The sequence below is a fragment of the Pteropus medius genome, unplaced genomic scaffold (assembly GCF_902729225.1).
Source record: "Pteropus medius unplaced genomic scaffold, Ma_sr-lr_union100, whole genome shotgun sequence".
Classification (NCBI taxonomy): Eukaryota; Metazoa; Chordata; class Mammalia; order Chiroptera; family Pteropodidae; genus Pteropus; species Pteropus medius.
This window is the reverse complement of record NW_024342471.1, coordinates 21585517-21608220: the sequence shown is the minus strand read 5'-3', so window position 1 is coordinate 21608220 and position 22704 is coordinate 21585517. Positions and strand designations below refer to the sequence as shown.

The window sequence follows — 22704 nt, the reverse complement described above, 5'->3', positions numbered from 1 at the left end:
CTCGTGTGAATTACATAAGGTGAGTTACACAAAAATAAGAGAGTTTTTTTAAAAAAATTTTTTTTGTCCTAAATAGATAGGGGTGGCGGGCGGGGGGGGGGGGAAGATCACTGTTAAAAAAATTGTGAACAATATACACACACATGGAAAATTAAAAATCTCTGGGGATTATTCGTAACATCTCAGTGGATGAGGAAGGGTGTTTTTAAAAAGTCCCTCATATGTGGTGCAGAATCTGGGATTTTTTTTAGGTGTTGGGATAAAATAACACCAAAATAAATTCAAGGAGTAAAAGAGGAAGCCGCTCTACACTAATGACCAGAATCTAGACCACTTCCTTCTCTGAGGAGTGCATCCCCATTGTGAAAAAAGGACCGAGGTCTTCAGGTAGGGAGTACAAAGGAGACTTGAATATTCCTTGGGAATTCTAGGAGTTGAAAAGCTCTGGCTTAGTGTAGCAGCAGGCCTAGAAGCTCAGGAACTCTAGATATACAACAGGGAACATTCAGACCCAGCTTCCAAGGAGAACAAGGCCAAGCACTCTGCCAGGAGTCCTGGACCTACATGCAGGCTCCGCGATCAATTAACTCTGTGACCTTGGAAAGGTGACAGGGTCTCTGAGCCACTGTTTTCCTCATCTGTGAAATGGGCCAGCATGCAGGTCTCCTCTCTACATGGCAGAGCGATATTAAGGTAATCTACATGTAAAATCCTTCAGATAGTACAACGCAAACATGAGGCGTGATGTTAAGGAGGCGTGATTCCAAGCTTTTCTGTATCGTTTGGATCAAAACGTTGTTTCCTTGTCTCCATTATTTATCGACATGGATTTACAGTCGTTTGTAAAGATGAAATAGGCTGCTTCCATAGGGCTTGTTCGGAAAATTTGATGGTTTAACTCACAGTGAATTTCTCCCAAGTCATGCTTAGAAATACCCTTCCTCAGCGAGAAAGGGACAGAGTGAAGCTGTGCCGAGGTGAAAACCACCTCACTCACAGTTTATTCCTGATCCAAATGTCTGTTGACTGTCTTTGGACACCGTTTAATGATGTAAGCGTAAGCTCTCTTGATAAATGGATCTAGAAGTCACTATTTCCTCGCCAAACGCATTCTCATCTGTATCCATCTCTGGCCAAATTCTGTAGGGCTCTGGCCATAAATATGTAATGGCTTCTAAAAACACGGGCCTGCCTATCTGCGGGTCCACGCCCATTTGCTGTTACACATGAAACTTGGAAGCAGGCCAAGGGTATGGCCAAATAATTGCTATGCCAGAACTAGTTAATCACAGGCCCCCCGAAGGGAGGGGACAGGGGCCCCTCCCCGCCATGGAGGCACTTCTGAGCCTGCCATCCTGGTGGGACAGTCACCCTTTAGGGCATCTGGAGTCTTTGTTAAATTACTCCAGTCTTGGGCTAATTTGGGGCCGGCTTGGCTTTTCTGAGCCTGCTTTTGGCACAGGTAGGAAAGAAGGAGGAAAAAAAAATGGTGTAAGCAAGTTTCGAAATCTTAGATCATTTCATGAATGACTCAGTGTTTCCTTTTGGAAAAGTGCAATAATTGGCTTTCATTAATAACTCAGCTTTGAAAAAATGATCTAAATATCGAGGAGCCTTTGTGCCATCTGCACACAGCCATCCTCCAGTCTTCATGTTTATAGCTTCCAGAGGAATTTCATTCACTTGATAACGGGGACTTGTTGAAAAATAAACTGTCACATACTTCCTCCTTCAGGCTTCCTGTTCTTTCTGAGAAAAGTATTGAGGTCGTCTCTCTTTCTTGCCTTCTTTCTTTTTTCTTCTTTCCATTTAAAAATCGTTGAAATATAATCAACACAGTGTACACCTTAAACTTACACAATGTTACGAGTTGATGCTATCTCAGTCAAGCTGGAAAAAATATTCAAAATATAAAGCTAATACTCCTTTTTAAGAGACTAGATATATTCAGCACGGGAAGAGAATATGCCTATTCTTTCTCTCTTTGTAGAATGAGAATGTCATACAGTATATTTCTTTAGTGTGTGAAATACATAACTAAATACGTTTCAGATATTGTCTTTAATTCGTTTGGGCACATTTCCATTTTAGAATGAAAAACAAAACAAAACAAAACAAAAGCCTCTCTCTCTGTCTGTCTCTCTCTGCACATAAAGAGTCCTAAGTTTTAATACAGAAGACATCAGTACTGTTGAATCCAGCTCTAAGCTATAAACCAGAAGATGTCTCAAATGACTCATTACTGGAATAAATGTTGATAATGTCAAAGGTATGCAAATAGAACTTAAACGGGTGAAGGAAGACTCTGCAATTCAATAAATAAAGTTGAGAATGTTACTGTGGTTACCGCGGACTCTATTTGCATACAGGCTTATCTTGTTTTTAAAGCAGGAGGGGGAAAAAAAAGAGGAGGAAGAGAAAAATCCCAACTTTCACCGCCTGTTCTCAAAATACAGTCTCATAATGAGGCACAACAGTTTAAGCTGTGTTAACAAGCCAAAAATGCTTCGTGTGGAACACTCCAAAACGCATTAAACATATTTTCTAGTGTGTAGAAAGCAAATACGGGACTAAGCCTCAGGTCAGCTTACTGAGAAAATTGCACAATCAAGCTTTTTGTCACTCAAGCCTGGCGTTTGGGTCAGGACTGATTCTGTTACAAGAGTGACCCTGCCTGGGCTGTCGGGCTAATCGCCAGTGGGTCCCTGGCTCGTCCTCCAAGCCAGACCGACAGTCACGTCGAAATAGAATAGAAACAACAAAGAGAGGCACCCCATAGTAGATTCTCATGCTATATAGCAAAGTACAAATCTTGCAACGCTTGATACTGTGACTTGAAGCCAGATTCACTTGTCATTTTGGAAGGAAAGTTCACATGGTACATCTTTTTACATCTGTGTAAGCACATATTATCCATTTGGTGCTCCGGAAGAAACTGCTTCCTTGCAATTGCTAAGCCATGTAAGGTGGAAATGGTTCAAGGAAATAAGATGAGCGAAGTCCATACTGACTCAGGAAGAGAACGGATTTAAATAAATGTTTCAGAAAATTAATGGATCACATTGTGGCAGAGTGGGAGGGCAGGGAAGCTCATCAGAGGCAGCAGCCTCAAGAGGAGCCTTCACCTTGCACCCACCACATACCGTCTTGCACTTTGTACTCCAAACAGGACATCGGTCCACCTTCCAGTCCCTGACTCACTGTCTTCCAGTGGGATGTGTCTGGAGAATGCGTGAAAAACTCCTGGAGTAGAAACTGTACAAATACTATAAAGATTCATTGCATAAATATCGTTAGATGTTTCTATTTTATATGGGCTGATAATCTAATTTGGGGAGTGTCATCAAGGCTTTTCTGACAATATACCCACGGACAAAATGGAACAGGTGTCCTATTTTTAGTTACTGTGCACCGTCCTCTCCAAATAAAGTTTGATTTTGAAATGGAAAGCGAGACAACGGAGAAGTGCCAAGAAGCTTATGTACTAAGAAACAGAGGTGGTATGTTTCTTATTTAATGAGCTTGGTCCCTTAAGATTGTAATACAGATACATTTATTACTGTACTTAGAAAGTACATTTATATATATTTTAAATACCTGCTTCTGATCTCCAATTCAAGAGGTACAAAGGGGACACAGAAAAAAAGCCAGTCCCCCTCCCACTCTGTGGTCCCCGGAGTGAAGAATTTTTTAGAGGAGATAATTGCCTTGTCGATTTAGTTCTCCTTAACAATGCGAATCCCCCTTTTGTGGTCTTTCTTCCTGGATAATTCACTCTGAAATATCTTAAGATACGGGGAGGGGGGGAGGAAGAGTTTCAATGGTATTATAATCTTTTCCCATTAGAGTTTTAATTAAACTGTCAGTGAGCACTTTTTTTTCTTGTTTCACTTTTCAGATTTTCTGCACCATCCTGCTCGACCACAAGGAGTTAGTGGGAGGGTGCTGGGGGGAGATGGGAAGCCTGTATAATATTTGTATTTTATGTACTTTTAAAAGGGAAAGGAAAGATGTGATTTAAGAAGCTAACATGTTGAGCACATGAGGAAAACCATCATTGTAACAATCAGGTGAAGACCAGGGGACTATCAAGTACTATACTGTTTTGAAAAGCTCTAAGAAAACGCACCAACATAGGACCTCTGGTTGTTTCTGAATGTTATATGTTGGGTTTATGGGTGTTTTTTTTTTTTGCAGTCTTCAAACTTTCTATAATAAACAGTGAGGCTTTCTAATCATAAAATTCAAAAAGCATTTTTTAGGGATTGTACATTGCATACTAGAATACGTCCTCTGATCTTTTCTAAGGATATTGCAAAATTCGAGAATCCTTGTATTTAAAATATGGCAGGTACATAGGCCTAATAACAATATTCTTCTAGATTATTATGGAGTTATCACAAATAATTCTGATTCATCTACTGTGGCCTGTACTTAACCATATAGATGCCATTTTCCATGCTTATCCCATAATTTGGAGGGTGATATTTTTAAACATTATGCAGGACATTCTGTATCAGGTCAATAAATATAAATTAAATTTGAATATTGAGGATCTGATCAGCTTTTCTTAAAGGGTGTCTTGACACCTACAATAAGCCTGAGAATGAATTACAGACATTTAGTCAATATTCCATAAAAACCCTGGTAGTAGCATTTTGGCTTGTTCAGCTTAAAAACTCATTTATACTTGTAATGTTATTTTTCAATTGTATGTCTGTGTGTGCTTAAAGTAAAAAGGACAAAAATAAATTTGAGGAAAAAAAACATTTTAATTACTTTCAAATGTTCCAATAAACTCTTGCTCAAGAATTTCCTTGCCAGATTATTATATACTTGCTTGCCAAATCTCTCTAGCTTTCTCCTATTTTCTTAATCTTAGGAACTATAGACGTTATTAAGATTTTCTGGCTGGTCAAAACACATAAGCGTTTTCAAAAGACTTAAACATTCAAATGTCATAGGAAAGAATAAAAAAAAAAATCCGATCTATACTCTTAAAAACAATTTTGAGAGTCAGAAAATAGCAAAATGATCGTAAACCCTCAAGAAGAGGTTTTTTTTTTCCACATTCATGTTTAAATAACTATTTTGTTATCTTCAACTGTAGTTCCTACTGAGAACATCCCAGTAAACGGCCAGTCTCTATGACTAAGGAAATACTCCAACTTATGATCTACTGATAGGTGAAGAAATATCAACCAGACCAGGAGGTCTCACAGGTCACTATCTAACAGACAGTGGCACCAGTAGCAGGCCAGCTAGATGAGGAAGGAGCAGAGGTTGTGCTCACACCCTTACAAGTTTGCTAAGATTCCTTCAGTCCATTGAACAACCTCACGTGGACACCATGCATACTGGATTCTATGTAAACAGAATATAATAGAATAAATACACTGCAGATGGTGGGTGTCCTGTGTTCCAAGGAGAAGCTTTGAATTATTGCAATGGATCGTAATTGACAGATTTAAAATGTTTTGCTACCTACTTGAAAACTAAGATAGACATAACATCTTTAATAACTTGGAAAAATAAAGAGCAGAAATTATTTTCTAATATACAGAAATGGAAGGAAACAAAACTTTAAGAGTGAATTCAGATATCATCTTGTCACAAGTGAATAATATCCCCCAAATATTAGTAAAAACAATTGCATTTCAATCTTGACTTCTTAGAAGTTGAAAGAAGACTCAGCTTCTTGGGGTTCTGGATCATGTTTAACAATGCACTCTTTTTATAAACATTATTTTCGGGAAAAAAAATCCTATGACATCTTTGTCTCCAAAAGATAGTATCTTAGTCATCAGCACTTTTCATGCTCCCTCATAGTATTTTGTGTTATAGGAGGGATTAGGGAAACTGAGTCATGGATAGAGTCAAACGGTTTCATGACCCTTACATGACCCAAGAACACCAAAAGCCCAAAGTCTACTTAATTTAAGCCAGTGTCCTTAACTCTGGACTCGACTCGACATAATAGTGATTTAATGAATAAAAGTCACTGAATTTTAAAATATATTTTTCATTATAATTATCACTTAGTGTTAGAAGAAATTCATTATTCCCTGGGGTCAGAAGGAAAGGCTTTCAGGTACTAGATTTATCGGGGTGATCACTCTGTTAAGTTATATACACGTCTAATCACTATGTTGTATCTCTGAAACTAATATAATCTTGTAAACTAATTGCAATTGAAAAATAAAAAAAATCAGGAAAGAAAAAAAAAGAAGGGAAGGCTTTCATTCTTAAGAGATGCAATCGAGAGTTAGTCTACAACACTAACCAGCTTCAGCAGTTCTCCAATGCTGGAATGTGTCGTCAGAAGAAATAAAATTCCTAAGTAGACATTTGCTTCCCCTCAGACACCGCAGGAGGCAGGTTTGCCACTAAGGCAAACACTTGCTTTCTCTTGGGGTTTAAGACTATGAACTTTTCTTATCTACCCTCTTCTTTACAGGTAAAGAACTTCGTTAAAAACCAAATATAAATCTATCAACCTGGTGGTCAAAGAGGAGGATTCTTTGAAAAGACATAGTTTAAGGAAGACAGGACTGAAAGGGGAAAATGGAATCATGTGTTAGAATTATGGGTTAGAATCAATGGAAATGCAACACTAATGTTTTCCAAATATATTTTTTTAAAGTTTAGTCCGGCAAACCCATCGGTCACCTGCTTAGTATTATTTTTCATTTCTTTAAAACGTCTGAAGTTCGAAGTAAATTGCTCATCAGGGTTAAACCCAATATTGACAAGAAGAACGCTTCTGGAGAATTCGACATTTTCAGTTAAGACTGCAATAGTGCAGTCCTTGTCTTTTCAAAAATGATCGAGTTCACCACATTGGAAAACTGCGTAATCTTGTTTGGGAATCTTTCTCACACTCTTGCGTCCTGTATGAGTTCTGCTAAAAGGAACTTTAATACAAATCAGGAACTTGATCGAAGCAAGTAGTGCTAAAAAGAAAAACAACTTCTGGCCCAGCACTTTCCTTTGTATCTTTTCACTATTGATCATGAAGAGAACTGTATTTTCAAGTTGGTGAAGCATTCATCCATTCTGCTCTCAAGGGTGAGTGATCTCAATATACACGAATGCAGAAACAGAGAGCATGCAGAATGTCATCACGGACATCTTTGATCTGCAAATGTTAGAATACGACGGAATGGAACAAAACAAAAACAAAGTGAGGTGATTTAATGAAATGAATTAAAGGACGCTAACTGCATTTCCAGACTCTCTGGAAAGCCTCTGCGTGAACTTGTGGGCTGGGTCGGGCCAGCTGAGTAGCTGCGTGAAATGGGAAGCTCCACTACAGGAAGTGGTGCTTTTCTGATGCTGCTAATTAAGGAATGTGGAACCCTTCCTTCTGAGTCAGCTTGGCGGTATGTGGGACTCTGTGCTGCTTGCTGCTTACATGATTACTGCATGCAACTTTAGAAATAAAACCGGAGTATCTTGCCACTGAACGTTTAAGAGGTGAGACGTGGTATGTTTTTAAATGGTTCGTAATCTTTAAAATGGCTCGGTGCAGCTGGCCTTTTTATCAGCTGATTATACTTACGGCATAGTCTCAGATGGCACCGTGTTATCCCATGGGCAGGATCTGGACCATTTACAAACTCACATTTTCAGGTACACAGGCTTACAGTATTCTGAGGATTCACGACTATTACACAGCAATAAAAACATCTCTGCGAAACTGTCAACTCTTAATTTTAATTTCTTTTTGGTAAAATCAATTTTTTTTTCAAAGGTAATGCAGCATATTAAAGAAAATAATTCGAGAAAAATAGGAGGTAGAAAAAGGCCATGCAGATCTCATGATCAAAAACAACCATTTAGAAACCTTTTTCTCAGTCTGTTGAGATAGTGCTTCTAGGCGTGTCCTGTTTGGCTCAAATAAATTAGTATAAACAAAAATAACAAAAAAAACAATCATTTAAATTTTTTTCCTATGTGACCACTGGCCATATATGTCTATTTAAAAAATATATAAAATTTGAAATGTATACAAAAGCAGAGAGAGAATAGTAAAATGAACCCCTCATACTCAAATCCAGTTGTACAGTTTCAAGATGTTAACCACATTTGCTTCAATTCTCCTGTTTTTAACATTTGCTAAAGTATAAATTCCAACATGTCATTCTCCTCCTCAATGCTTCAGTGTATGTCTCTAAAAATGTATATACATTTTTTTCTAATAACCCATAAGTCCATTATCACAGCTAATGAATTAACAATGTCCTTGGTATCATATATAATGCCCTGTTCATAGTAAAAGCTCCCTGATAAACAACTTAGAAATGTTATGCATACCTATATCCTCCCTTTTTGCTTACTAATAAAATAGTTATAATCTGTTAAAAATACAACTTTTCATCTTGAGTTTTCAGTTTGCTATTATATTTCCCAACAGCATATTTTTCAAAACTTTCTAATTTCGAAATGGCTGTGTGCAAGAGTGTGGGGGGGTAACTTGGATGATTAATCATTCCTCCTTTGAAATGTTTCCACGTATACATGGACAGAGAGTGTGAGTGTGTTTTTCTTCCCCTTATAGTAAACTTGTTGCCATAAATATCTTTCTTCATAATACCTTTCCCTTGATTAGGGCTATTTCCTTAGGACCCATTCCAGGAGTGTTTATTGCAGCACCCAATGTATGAACATTGTAAGGCCCTTGACTTGTCTCCCTGAGTTGTTTACAAAAGGACTGTACCAATTTACACTTCCACTTACAAAGGATGAGAGAACCTCTATTAAAATGTTTCAAGGCAGTACTTTTCAGAGCTCTTATAAATCATTGGCTAAGGCTGGCTTATGTTTGTCATATGGTCATAGCCATCTCAGAATAAATAAATACACATTTTCTATAGCTATGAAAACACGGCATGCTCAGACTGCCAAACAACCACAAACTAACTTTGATTAAAAGAGAAACCGGTCTATTTGAAAATGTGGTAATGAGAGAGTTCCCACCCACCGGGAAGCTCGGTCCTGGAGGGGGAGGGGAGCCTGCATTTCTTCTTGCCTCTTCCCATCCTGAAGAAGGTAGAAATGAACAGGTCAGCGTTCTCTTCGTTTACTTTACGATTTTTTTTTTTTTTAAAGCTGGGTATTTTATTTGTTTCCATCTGGCTGAGTTGATGATGCAAAAATACGGTTGAAAACTGGTTGAAAACTAGCAGAGAACTTCTGGTGGCGGGCGTTTCCTGTAAACGCAGCCCCATAGCACTGGGTAACAGAGGATTAAGGCAGAGCCATTTTAGCTTCGAGTCCAAATTCTACTTTGTTTCCTTGGGGACACGTTGTTCTTATTTGTTGACTTCAAATAAAACTGCTTCTGAAACTGTTTGTTTCTGTATATAGCATGCTTGTTTTCCTTAAAGAATGTAGTATATCAGTTACAAATCTTTGCAGAAAATTCAGTTGTACTGGTTTGGAGAAATTTATGTGACAGATTTTTTTTTTTTTTTGAGGCAGGGAGGAAAGAACTATCTCTACCGTCGTGTTTATGGGGGAGGGAAAAAAAAAGGAACTCGATAAGAAAATACTTAGCAAGATGGTCTTTAAAAGCCCAACATCTGAATCTTTAATAATAAATTTTTTTTGAGGGGGGAGGAAAGTTCAGGAAAGATGATCCTATTGTCCTCATTTGCTTTTCACTGTTTTAATCCCACTCGATGATGATGCTGAGTCGTTTTTCAAAACAAGTGGGGACAAAACATAATCTCTTAAAATATTTATAAGAGGACATGCAGGTTTGGTATTTTTTTTAAAGTATATATATGTATATATATTATATATATATTATATATATATTGTATATATATATATACACACACATACATATATATATCTCAACAAAATGTGATAACCACATTAAAAAGAAAAGTTGTCAAAGGAGCCAAAGGGATTTTTAGTTAATTCGAAGGGTTGTTTTAGAACAGGAAGACATCCAGGGAGAATAATGGCTAATGTCATTTTGGCTAATGTTTATTAAGTGGTCGCCGTAGGCGGGAAAGTTTTAAGGTTTCACCACCATCAGCTCATTTAATGCTCAGAAGCCCCAGATGCTCTGGGCGACATTATTATTCCCATTTTACAGGCCACTGGCCACAGGTCTCCCGGCAGCGGAGCAATGGAGTCAGGATTTGGATCCAGGCAGGCTCTGAAGGCCGTATTTTATTCAGTTCTGGTTTCTGAGAAAACTACCTGTGTTCGTTTTGGGAGCTGCTGAGCAAAAAGCCCAGCGGGCTCCACGTGTAGGGGTCAAGGCGTTGCATGGACCACACCACTGACGCTGAGAGCCGCTGGCTGAGCTTGAGTCTAGACTCCTGATTTTTTTTGGTCATTTCACTCTACGCCCGTCGAGGGTGTGGCCCTGACCCTAATCTGCTCTCCTGCATTTTACCCATCCTAGGATCCTGCCTGGGGGCGTGGCTTGAGGGGACACACCTTACCCGCCGGGAGCTCATCCTTCCCCGCCCCACCCACGCTCACTGCGTCGGCGGTCTTTGGGATCTCGCTCGACGCCCTGTTTGGAGAAGATGCCCAAGGAGCACGGAAAGGCGGGTCGTCGCCCCACTTCCTGAGGATCACCCAGATCCAGGTATCTTTCTTGTTGTGTTTACATTGGGTGGTTTAGACTCCAGCTGCTGATTCAGAACTAGCTACTCCGGTCCTGGAGCGGACAAATCCGGGTCCAAATCCGACTGTGTCCCTCGCCCGCTAGAAACATACTCGCTTCACTGTCCAGTAAAGCCCCTGGCTGGGCCCTGCAGTGGTTAAGAACAGACGTGGCTTTGCGTGCTGAGCTTCTCTGTGCCCTGGGCAATGGCCTTTATGATAATAGCGTGTCTTAATTGAGTGCTTACTATGTGCCAACTTCTCCCGGAAGCATTTTATGAGTGAGGACTTGTTTATTCCTCCCGAATACACTGGTCAGTGAGTACTCTTACCTGCAACTGTAGAATGGGGACACAGAGGCAAAGGGAGCTCAAGTGTGGTTGGCAGAGGCCACACAGCTGGTAGGCAGCCCAGAGCCTTGGTTCGAACTCAGAAAGAACTCAGGGGTCCTGACTCTGCCTGGGTATCCAGACGTGATGCATATAGTGAGCTTGGCCTATAATAAATACTTAATCAACGATCGCTATTATTGTTCTCTATTCTCCGAAGGCTGCTTAGTACAAAAAGAATGGCATGAGTCAGCATGGGCTGTTAGATTGGGCTAGAATTCTACTTTATTCTTGTTGTAGAACCTCGAGTAACAAGTTAGTAAGTCAGAAAGCTAGTTAATCTCTCGTGGTTAACAGTTTTATCTGCCTAGTGAGTTAAATAACACCGTGATTGGATAAATTGGATGTGGAGATAGACTGGTACACAGCAGGGGCTCAGTCAATTGTATTATTTTTCTCTATTCTTATCCTTATTTCTTACCATTATCGTTGTTCTTGTTGTAAAAGTAACCCGAAAATATGGACGCACTTAAATATCTGAGTGATTTCGGCAAAGGAGACTTTCGTCATTGCTGTTTTAGGAGTATCCTTGGTTTTATCCGTCCGCTTAATAAACTTCTTAATATCCAAGCCAGGTCATTATTATTCTAATACCATTCAGGGGCTCTCAAGTCCATTCAGAGTAAAATCCAGCCTTTACAACGCCCCAGTGGCCCAGCCGTGAGCGATCAGCATCTCCCTCCTCCCTCTTAATTTTCTGACTTGTTTCTTCATCTTAACTCTCCAGACCTGCCAAAATGCCATGCTGGCTTCTTTGAGCCGCTGGGCAAACCTCTTCGAGCTCTTCGGATGCCAGTCCGTTAGCCTGGGATGCTCTTTGCCAGGGACTCCGCATGGCTCACACTGTCTCCCCTTCAGATATTTACTCAGACGTCCTCACCTGTGGAGTCTTCCCCGACTAGCCTATCGAACATCACCCACAACCACCCCCTCTATTTCTCTCAACCTTACCTGCCCCCCCTTATTTTTCTCCACAGCATTTATCATTTAATACGCCATCATATTAAACGTTAACTCCACAGGGACAAGCGTTTTGATAGGTTTACTTTCTTGCTGCATACCCAGCACCTAGTACAGCGGCTGGTACACAGTAGGCGCTTTGTAAATATTTGTGGAGTGAGAAAGTAAATGAATGAGTGAATTTTAAGAACCCAGAGGGCATGTTTATTTAATTAAGTAGAACAACTAAATATGGGGACACTTCCTGTGTGCCGGCCCTAAGCCACACGTGGAGGAAATTGGCCCTCCCTTTAAGGAGCATGTAGCCTGGTCAGGCGGTAAGACAAACACATATCCAGGGCGAGGCATAACCCAGCAAATGTCATAATGGAGGCCCTGAACAAAGGATGACTGAACAAAGAGAGTGGTGGCATTTGGAGGAGACCTTGGGGGATGTGTAGGATGGGTGCAGATTAATTTTTGCATGTACATGGCACGTGGTTTGGGGAGATTCACGTCAGGGTAAGCGAGGCAGCAGGCACAGAGCAAGGAGATAGGTAAGCAGAGAATGGTTTATCAGATGTTTATCAAAAAGCATATGGAAGCCCTAAACATTTTATTTTTCATTTTCGAACACAGCATGAGCACAGTATGGGATTCTGTGTTAATGGGAAGCTAAGTTTTAATTATACAGGTGAAATATCAATGTTTTACATGTAAAAAGATCAAAACCTTTAGCCACCACTAAATATTGACCTGGATCTTTGCCCACATGTAAGAATTAACCACTTTTGGTATGGGGTCTTCCCAACTTTAAGGTATTTGCATATGTATTTATTTCTCATTTATTTATTTATTTAGAGATAATTAACATAGAACATTAGTTTCAGGCGCACAGTGTAATTATTCAATATTTGTACAGTGAAATGATCGGCATCCATGTTTCTTATGTGTGTATATGTAAACATAGGTATGTATTATGTGTATACATATATACAGACACATAGTTATATATTATACATGTTCATATATTTCCTTTAGAAAATATAGTGTGTGTGCTTTAAAAAAAAAACGGCATAGCTCGATTCTTTTATTTTTTACTCCACAATGTCCTGGTGATTTAGCCACTTATCGTTCTTTCTGACCGCTGTCTGTATTCTTAAATTTAGATATACCATAGTTTATGTGGCCATTTTCCTTTCGATGGACATGCAGGTTGTTTCTAATTCTTCACTATCATAAACAGTGCTGCAGTGGATACCCTTGTGTGTGCTTCTTGTGTACCTTGACTGATTATTACTCTAGGGTAGGTACTATAATTATATGCTTATCTATTTATTTTTTAAAAAAATATGTTTAATGTCTATATTTCTCCTATTAAGATATAAGCTCCACGAGGGCAGAAATACAATTTGTTTTGTACCTCTCTCTTTAATCACTATTTAGCCAAGCGCCTGGGACAAAGGAGTTGTCAGTATATATTTCTGGAATGCATCTGGTTAAAAGGTTGGCTGGGGCCACGGTGTGGTTTTACATCCTAAGAGAGGAAACTTATTTTGACTTATTTTGGTAAAATTTGAGATTTTTTTGCACAGGGCAGTTGTAGGATGGTTATTAGTGGGGTTTGGAAAAAGCTCTTCTGGGCTAGGAAGAAGACAGATTCAAGAGAACTGGTTATGAGATTATTATACAGATCAGAAGAAAACAAGAAACAAGGACAGTGGGAACAGAAAGGAAAGGGTGTGTGTGAGAGCTCGTGGGATGATAGTAGGGTCTGTAGATCTACTAACTGATTAGCTCCTGGGGCCATGTAAAGGCCTGCGAGACCTAGTCCAGGACACCTCCATTTTATAAACATTTGTTGCCTCCCAGCTCTATGCAAAAAGCACTCTGCTAATTGCTGTTGGGACGTGAATTTGCATGAGCTTTCTTCCTTGCTTTCAAAGGAGAGTTGCCGTGTATTGGGGAAGACGGATAAGTACACAGGTACACCAAGAATGCAAGGGAGTGACCGAGGAGGGAGGGGACTAGCCCGGGGGCGACCAAGTAAACTCTTGCTGGTCCAGAAATGGGGGGAGGGGAGGAGGGTTAGGGGGAGGATGTTTTACCCTTGCCCCAGAGCTGCACACGGTCGACTGGTGAACATTCAGGAAATAGAGTGTCTAGAAATGTACATCAGTGTAGATTTTTAGAAGTGAGGAAATTTAGGTTGGTGGCAGAGCTGAGGTTTGACCTCAGGTTCAAATGGCCCGTTGGCCTCGGTGTAGTCTGGAGGGAGGGTAGGGACACAAACTGTTAGCCCCGTGACGTCAGGCGGGCTACTTAACCATCCTGAGTCTCAGTTTGTTCTTTTTAAAGAAAAGGCAGTAACAACTAAAGGGGTGAAGCTTGCTAGGATGACAGCTAGCCCAGTGCCAAACGTTCTCATCAGTGACAGCTTTGATTCTCATGGTCATAGCCTGGACACTGAAGAGGAAGGTGTCTGTCTGAGTGAAGTTGAAGGACCACAGCGTCGTCAAGTCTTCCATGTCCTCTTTGTTTGGCCAGGATGAGATCTTTGAGGAGATAATCGTGAAGTTCAGTAGTTCTTTCTCGATTTTACTTCCCTTTTCTTTCAGTGGCTTCCCGTGCCCTTGGAGTAAAATCCAAAGCCTTCGCAGGGTCCGCCAGTTCCTGCCAGCCACATCGTCCGCAATTCTGTTTTGGTCCTGAGAGAGCTTGGGAGTTTTAGGCAGGGCCCTGACGTAATCAGATCTGACTTTTGAAAAGATCAGTGTGACAGACATGTGCTTGTCTGCATTTCTGCTGGAATGGGGGCACTGTAAACACAAGAGTTCACGTACCTTACGGTTGTGTCCCCAGCATGTGGGAAAAAACGCCAGGCACATAACAGTAGGTGTGCATTCTGTGGGTTGAAGGCATACTTAACCTCTTGCGTGTAAAGCAAGACTAAAAATAGTCATTTGGTTATGTTTCTAGGAGAATGTAAGAGATAGTGGATATCCGCTGCCCGGCACGTGTGGCCATTTCCTCATTTTTCGCCCGGTGTATAATGAACATCCCTGTGCGCTTGGCATGGTTCAAGGTCCTGGGGATACACCATGAGGTGTGGGGGTGAGGCTTGGCCAGCGGGAGGGGGAAAGGGGGAGTTAGCAGCTGAGGTTGGAGACCCGGCGGGGGAGGCCATCATGCCTGTGGGTAAGGACGAAGGCCCTGGAGGCAGGTGCTAGATTTACTCTAACTTTGCTGCTTATTACCAGTGGGCTTGGCAGAGTCCTGTGATCCCTCTGTGCCCAGGTTCTTCTATCTACAAAAATGGGAAAATACAGGCCCTCCCTCACAGGGTCCTTAGGAGGATTGAATGAGTTATGGAGTAAAAAGCACACATCGAGAATGCAGTAAACGGCAGCGCTTATCAGCTAGCCTCCCGGGGCCACACCGGCCTTGCTGTTGGCAGAGAAGTTTTTCGAAATATCAGTGCTCTAGTCCACTCGACCTGTCCCAAGGTGGAGAAATGTGGAAGGCATGGCCGAGTGTGAGTTTGGACAAATCCGTGCTCTTGATGGAGTTAACGGTCTGATTCATTCCGGAAAATTAAAAAAAAAAAAAAAAAAACATTCCTAAGTGACCAACTATACAAACAACTTACTAGGCCATTTATGTCACCCCAAAGGGAGAGGGGGAAGGAAAAGGACAGCGAGGTTAGAGATTCCGACTGTTCTTGCAAACGTGGAACCTCTCCGGTGCCAGGTCTAATGTAAGTGTCATCAGGGGAGCTGAGACTAGAGTGCCCGGTGTATTCACAGATGAGTCCTACACAGAGCCCTCTGTGGAAGCTGATACTCACTACGTTTGACCCTTGAACAACGTGGGGCTTAGGGGTGCCGAGCCTCTGCAGCCGAAAATCCGCGTATAAGTTTTGACTCCCCTGATACTTAACTACTGATAGCCTACTGTTGACCTGAAGCCTTACTGAAAACATGAATAGCCAATTAACACACATATTTTGTATGTTATATGTATTATATACTGTATCCTTACAATAAAGTAAGCTAGGGCAGAACTGTTAAGAAAATCATAAGGAAGAGGAAATAGATTTACAGCACTGTACATATTGGGGAAAAAACCCCATGTATAAGTGGATATGCACAGTGCATACCTGTGTTGTTCAAGGATTAAATGCATTCACGAGTCATTATATATATATTATATATATATATAGTTTATATATGTATTATATATTTATAGTTTATATATTATATGTACATATAGTTTATATATATAATATATATGCAAATAATATACATATAATATGTTATATGTATATTATATATAATATATAAATAATATACATATATGTATATTGTATGCACATATAATATATTATATGTATATTGTATATACATACAACATATGTATGTTATTTATATATATATTATATATATATAAACAACTCTTGGCTGGTGCAACACGGAGCTCCCCCACCCCTACCCCCACCCCCACAGTGCGGCACGGGGCAACCCAACCAGCCAGTGAAGCAGACCGGGCCGAGGTTATAATCCCCGTTTTACACATGAGGAAACTGAGCCAAGATGCTGGTGGCTGCTCTGAAGATCCACGCTTCGATTCCATTCCCACTGGAACTCACTATGTCTGAGTTCTGCAGATCGTTATTCATTTCTATATGCATTTGTTTTGAATACATTTATAGATTGCTGCTCTAGGCAGACATCGTGCTAAAGACTGGGAGATACAGCAGAGAACAAGACACAGTGTCGTCTATTTTTATAGAGTTTAGAGTCTAACAGGAGGAGGACAGGCAAGAACAGATAATTGCGACGGTATAGTGTGTAGTGAGTATAACCGCGTGGGCTTGAGCTTTGGGGGTGCCTGGCAGGAATGCATGATCTCATGTCGGTGGCTAAACCATCTCTCCGCCCACTTTTCATCTCCATCAGCATTCGCTTCCCGCAGCGTCTCATACAGTTCCATACTACGTATCCGTTAGTGGTGGCGAGTTGTGGGAGATCTCAGAGTGGTCTCAGAATCTAGAATTCATTACTGGACAACTAAGTGGAGATAGAGTAGGCAGCTGGAAATTTTGGGAGTCAAAGGGAAAGGTCTGGGTGAGAAATATGTAAGTTTAGGAGCCTTATAGATGGCATTTTGAGCCACTGAATTGGCTCAAATCTCCTAGGGAATAAATAAGAAACAGAGAAGGCTCCAGCATTGGGCCCTGGGGCACTTAAAAGTAGAGGTCAGGGAGAGGAGAACCAGTCAAGGGGACTGAGAAGGAGCAGCCAGTGAGGACTGGGGCAAATTAGCAGAACCCGATGTCCCAAATCAAGGGAAGAGGAAGAGGAAGAGGAAGGGATTGACTCTATCAAGTGCTGTTGATGTAGCAAATAAAATGGCAATAGAGAACTGACCACCTGACATCCTACAGCAACTGGAGTCAACAACCTGTCCTTGCCATTGTCTTTCCAAGGTCCTGCCTACTCCCCTGCCTTTCTGTCCTCGTTCGTTGGGGCCTAGGCACACTGGCTTCCAGGGAGTTCTTTCTCCAAGCCAGCCTCCCTTCTGTCCTGAGCCTTCCCACCTTCTGCTGCCCCGTCTTAGTACACCTGCCGCCTGACTCCCCGGGTGGCTTCTCCTCCCGATCTAAAACAGCAAGCATCTTCCCCTCTCCAGTGACCTTATTGCAGATATAACTGTCTGTGTGTTGTCTGTCTCCCTCTAGAAGTTCCAAAGAGGCAAGGACTTTGTTTCGCTCACTGTGAGCTCTATCTCCTGTGCCTAGAACGCCCTGTCTCCCCACAAGACTCTGGGCTTACAGCTTTGCAGTGTCTCATTTAATTCTCCAAAGAGTCTTACACAAAAATAAATTCTTATTATTTACATAAATAATATAATTATATGTATATTTCCTTTCCCAGTTTTATCGAGATATAATTGACACATGACACGGTATAAGCTTAAAGCAGACAACATAATGATTTGATGTATGTGTGTGTGTATATGTTATATTGTGAAATTATTACACAATAAGTTTAGTTAACATCCATCATCTCCTATGGTTACAGTTTTTTCCTCCTGATGAGAACTTTTAAGCAGTTGTTCTTCCTCTTCCTCTTCTTATCATCATCATCATCACCCCATTCTGTGGATGAGGAAACAAACCCAGAGAGGTTAAATAATATTCTAGAATGAGTGCAGCTTTCAGGAGGTGGAACTGGAGTATTTGAGCCCAAACGATAGGACAGAAAACATCCTGACACCTTGACAGAAGGCTTCCCCCTTCTCAGAGAACACTGGGCTTAACCCACTCTCGGGAGGAAGAAAAGCTGCAGAAAGAATGGGAAGAGAGTGCTAGGTAAAGGGAACCATGGGTCTGAAGGATCAGAGAGGAGCCCTAATGGCTGAAGCTTAGCACCCTAAATAAAGAGTTGGCCAGGGCCTGAGGCTGGAGAGTTAGGCAGGGGCCAGATGTACTGGGCTGGTGAGGCAAACTCTGGAGTTTGTTCTTTGTTCCTGAGGCAATAGGAAGCCATTAAGTAGGGCGGTGACATGATCTGATTTACACTGTAAAAGACCTCTTGGGTTATGGGTGGAGAATGTATTAAGGCAAACCTAGAAAGAAGTTTGGTGAAACCTCACTTACTCAAACATTTGGAGAACAGAGTGAGTTCGTGGTGTTGCGGAGTAGGCTTGTGTTAGAGGTGAAGTGCATGGACTTGAGACATAGTAAGAAAGAAATTACAAGCTTTGCTGATGGATTAAAGGTGTGTGGGGGGATGGAGATGAAATATAGTTTGGCTCCCAGGTTTTGGCTTGAGTAAGTGGTTGGATGGAAGATGGTTTGATTTATTGAGATGAGAATCGGATTTCAATAAACGTTACCTTCCTGGAACCCCACCTCCTCTTATATACCCCATTTGGAATAGCAGATGAATGCGAAAAGCTTTAAAGAGGTGCTCCAAAAGTTATGTGACACATGTAATTTTTAAAGAAAGTTTACATTTACATTTTGAGTGATGTCAACCTTGGAAAATCATCCAGAATATTAGAGGAAAACAAAAGTTGTGTTTGCAAATGGGGGTGGGCACTGATCAAACTTGCTGGTGGGACAAATGCCGTTAAAGTAAATAGTGCTCCCTGCACATAATCAAGTTAATCCAATCAAGGCATCAAGGTGATCTAATCAATTGAGTCGGTGGTATCTAAACTTCTATTTAAATTGAGCCTTATTCTTGGCTCCTCCCTTTTTGGTTTGCTTATAAACTCTAGCAATCACATCTCTCTCTTCCAGTATTGTTTAGAGCCAGGTGCACTGGCAAACTCAGAAAGTCTCCAGGTTCCAGACACTGCCTCCACTTCTGAAAGGTAATTTGTGCTATTTATTTTTATCATCTATTATTGTGATGTTTTATAGAGGATTTAAACATTTTGAGATGATTTGAGTGAAATCAAGACATTTAATAGAAGAGAAGTGGAGTGTTTTCTGCAAGTTGTTGGTGATCCCTACTTAATTTAGTGCACTCAGTCGTGTTAAAAGGGCTGCCCAGGTTTCCTTCTCAGATGTCCTTGCAGAAGCTGGCATGTTTGGCTAACTTTTCCATTCTCTTTCCTGCTAACTCTTCACTGCAGTTTTTCAGGTTTTCCTACTCTGAACACTGAATTCTTTTTAAGTCAAGTATCTATGTTGGCTTCATTTCAGCTCCAGGGTTCTACAGAGTTTCCAAATTGTTTTTCTGTAATAGTTTCACAGTAGAATAAATACTTGCGAAATAAGATCATACCGCATTCTGTTCTTCTAATTAAGGCAAAGTTTCAAAAGATGATTCCAATAAATGTTAAATATAGCAAATTAGAAGGATTTGTTTTGTTATTAGATCTGAGATTGCTGTGGCAGGATCTAGAGAGAAAAATCAGAAGCTAGCTAAAAGAAGAGGTCTCAGATCACTAGGATTAAATCAGAGATAATGGTGTGATTTTAAAAAAGCACACACTGAGAAGCATATCTTAAGGAGGGCTGGTCTGTTTGGATAATTGTGAAAAATGAGGTGTAGCTGATGTTTGTCGCATTAAAAAGAGGTGAAGTGGGGCTTTTTCTGCCCTTTTCTCGAGTAACATGTTTAGAGCATCAGCTCACATTTGAAGGGACATTTCTGATTCCCTGTTTTGTTTGTGTTGCCTGTGTCTGCAGCACCTGATTCCTTTAGAATTTGTCTAGCTAGGGGGTGATGACGACAAAACAGGATTACTCATGGGTGGAGCTAAGTATATGTAGACCAACGTTCGATTTTCAATTTTCATTTCACAATAATATGACTTCTTAGCTTTTATTACAAAACCAAGTATTCCAGTGTTCTCTGATTACTTTTGGAGTTTCCATTTTTAATTTTTTTTTTAACTATACACGCTTTCCAAATACATTTTAAGTATGAGCTGCTACATTCTAAAAGGAAAATGTGTCTCGGATGCCCTTACAGCAAATTCAGATCACTCTATGTCCATTTAAAAACACAGTATGTGTTTGCAACTCAGCACTCAGTCGCTGGCAGAATTTTGCAATGATTTCCCAGTTTTGTTGGCATGCTTCCAGGAATAAGGTTCTTTGTAATTCTTTGCTCAAACATAAAAATCACATATAAAGCTCTTAGGAGATAAATCATTTAATACAATTATCTTTCAATTTGAAAAGCTATACATAATAAGTTTTTTTTGGGGGGGGTCAGGAGGAGAGAGAAACAGTAGCTAACAAACCATATGATGCTATTATGCTAGAAGTAGTAAGTAGCTTTGTGAGGGAGGGCATAGAGAAAAGCACAGCCGTTTTTGCTCAGAAAATAATTCAGTACCAACAAGGTCTAAGGGCCAGTAGCCTCATTGTTCTTCGTGAAAGGATTACTTGTCAAAACTTTTGATCGTTTCCTTATTCCTACAGAAAAGTATGGATTATTTTTGCTCAATTTTGATAGGATTTTTAACTATGAGCCTTATTGTGTTTACAGCATTCAGGGTTTCGGAGTTCAAAGGTTATCCATTAACATGTAGAGTGAGGCTACACTTAGGTTAAGACTCAACCTGGTTCCACGAGTTTATACTTTCTTTGTTTAGGAGCAATGCTGGAAGTCATCTGTTTTAAGTTCAATAAAGCTTCTTGTTTATGAAGAGTATGTCTTTGGACTATGTTTTAGGATGTGACTATTTATAAGGCTCTAAAAAATGTTTTAAAGAAAGGTATTCATCTTCCCTGAGAAAAGGAACCCTAGCACTCGAAGTAATCAGTGTACTTGAGTGCAAAAAAAAAAAAAGGAGTTCTGGCCTAAGAACCTACTTCTGGCGCTAATTAATTAAGTGTGAGTAAGTAATTGCTTCACTTCCTTTTTATAAAAGACTAACCAGACCATATGTGGGCTTAGGGGTTATATATAAAATGCCAGCAAAACATCACACTTGGAAATTCTTCCCCTTTGCTAAGAGTCTGTCTCTCAAATTCCATTTCCTATTTATTAAGGATTGCATTGCTCACCAGCTGAGCACATTTATGTAGTTTTTTTGGTCCTGTTTATTAAATATATACTTTGTCAATATATACTTTGTCATTTTTGTTTTAAGTTTTCCCATTTTTAGATACACCAAAGCCCCTCCCTCCCAAAAAAGGCATCCAAACTTTTCAGTAGGAATAGGGAAAGTTTTGACAAATAATCGTTTCACTAAGAACAGTGAGGATCCTGGCTTTTAGACCTTGTTGCTACTGAGTTATTTTCTGAGCTATTTTGTTTGTGGTGACTTGTATAGCTCTGTTTACATTTGCATTCGTTTGCATCTTGGGTCAGAAAACTTGGTGGATGTGATTGTTGCTTCTATGATTCCTCCTTGGAGCGTGCTTAAAATGGGAGAAATCAAATCAGTCCTCGGAATCATAACCTTTTTATTTTTATTTTTCTGAGCAAGAAAAAGAACAGTAGGGAAATGCTTTAAATGAGTTGGGCGTGACGAGGAGGGGAAAAGGCTAGTTTTGTTTCTTTTGGTTCCCAGTTTAAGCCCAGTTTCATCCACGTGGATTTCTATAAAAGCCAAGTGGATTCTTGGAACCTAGGCCAAGTTTAGAAATCTCAAATTATAATAGCGAAAGCCCGGCCCTCTCAGAAAAATAACAAAAATTAAAGGATAGCTTTATGAAGATAGTAAAAAAAAGCATTTTAATCGTCTGATCTCATCGACCTTCCTCATACTTGAAGGAAATCTGACAAAATGTTTGTGCACATCTGCCTTTTAACCTACCCAAATGGGTTTAAAAGCTTTTTTGTTGCTAATTCTGGATGACCCAGGAATTCGGGCTAACAGCCCCTCCCCTCGCCGGGGCACACCTTGCAAGGGAGGGGGAGGCGGCGAGGCAGAGGCCTGGATCTGCGCCTGCGCGCTGCCCTCATGGCCCCCTCCCCGCGTACCTGTCACTGGAACCGCCGGGCGCGCGCGGACCACGTTAAGCCGGATGGCGGGAGGCGGGGGACGTGGAGGCGGTGAAAGGCGCGCGCGTGCGCGGGAATCATCCGGTCGAGAGCAGGGAGTGCGCGCGCTCGTTTGCTCGCTCGCGTGCCGGGGGCGGAGTCCGCGGCGGTGGGCGGGGCAGGGGCGCGCCTGCGCGGGTCACGTGGTCCGGGGGCGGGGCCTCGGGCGGGGCCGCGCGGCCGGTGAAGGCAGGAGGCGGGGCGTTTCCGAGCGGCCGAGCCGCGGGAGG

At 41.0% G+C, this 22704-nt stretch overlaps 1 protein-coding gene and 1 long non-coding RNA gene across 3 annotated transcripts in view; one reads left to right on the top strand and one right to left on the bottom strand.

Moving 5' to 3' along the window:
- The first annotated feature begins 8925 nt into the window (after nucleotides 1-8925).
- The window catches only part of ZNF217 (zinc finger protein 217), a 36479-nt gene continuing 22700 nt past the window's right edge, over nucleotides 8926-22704 (top strand). The window contains exons 1-3 of one of the 2 annotated variants that reach the window (XM_039864653.1): nucleotides 8926-9065; nucleotides 10424-10612; nucleotides 19267-19340. The gene's annotated coding sequence lies outside the window, so the exon portion shown is untranslated. The remainder of the gene's footprint in view (nucleotides 9066-10423; nucleotides 10613-19266; nucleotides 19341-22704) is intronic. The other variant, XM_039864654.1, reaches the window with a different exon arrangement.
- On the bottom strand, nucleotides 17965-22659 carry LOC120603836 (uncharacterized). The gene is made up of 2 exons (XR_005653185.1): nucleotides 22415-22659; nucleotides 17965-18117 (listed from the first exon to the last, which is right to left on the bottom strand). It is a non-coding gene; the product is annotated as an uncharacterized LOC120603836 (long non-coding RNA).